Source organism: Arachis duranensis, chromosome 1, assembly GCF_000817695.3.
Source record: "Arachis duranensis cultivar V14167 chromosome 1, aradu.V14167.gnm2.J7QH, whole genome shotgun sequence".
NCBI lineage: Eukaryota > Viridiplantae > Streptophyta > Magnoliopsida > Fabales > Fabaceae > Arachis > Arachis duranensis.
Window position 1 is genome coordinate 46,963,960 of NC_029772.3, and position 889 is coordinate 46,964,848.

Sequence of the window (889 nt, forward strand, 5' to 3'; positions counted from 1 at the left end):
AAAATGTTTTTCAAATCATATCTTCTCAATCACATCTTTTTAAAACCAATCACATCTTCTTAACCACATCTTTTTCAAAATAGTTTTCAACCAAATCTTTTTGATTTCTAATTTCAAAATCTTTTTCAAAAATCACTTGATTTCTTTCCCACTTTCATTTTCGAAAATCAATTAGTGTTTTTCAAAAATGTTTTCAAAATCTTTTACTTAATTTTCGAAAATTACTTCCCTTCTTCTCACATCTTTCTATTTATGGACTAACACTATTCCTTAATGCAAAATTTGAACTCCATCTCCTTTGATAAGTTCGAATTTTCTACTTCTGTCTTCTACTTTTCTTTTTCTCTGACACCTAAAGGAATCTCTATACTGTGACATAGAGGATTCCACATTTTCTTGTTCCCTTCTCTTTCTTATGAGCAGGAGCAAGGACAAAAGCATTCTTGTTGAGGCTGATCCTGAACCTGAAAGGACCTTGAAGAGAAAGCTAAGAGAAGCCAAAGCACAAATCTCTGTAGAGGACCTAACAAAAATCTTCAAAGAAGAACCTGTAGAGGACCTAACCGAATTCTTCAAAGAAGAAGAACACATGGCAGCCGAAAACAACAACAATGCCAACAATGCAAGGAAGGTGCTGGGTGACTTTACTGCACCTACTCCCGACTTCTATGGAGAGGCATCTCTATCCCTGCCATTGGAGCAAACAACTTTGAGCTTAAGCCTCAATTAGTTTCTCTAATGCAACAGAATTGCAAGTTCCATGGACTTCCATTAGAAGATCCTCATCAATTTTTAGCTGAATTCTTGCAAATCTGTGACACAGTCAAGACTAATGGGGTTGACCCTGAGGTCTACAGACTTATGCTATTCCCTTTTGCTGTAAGAGACA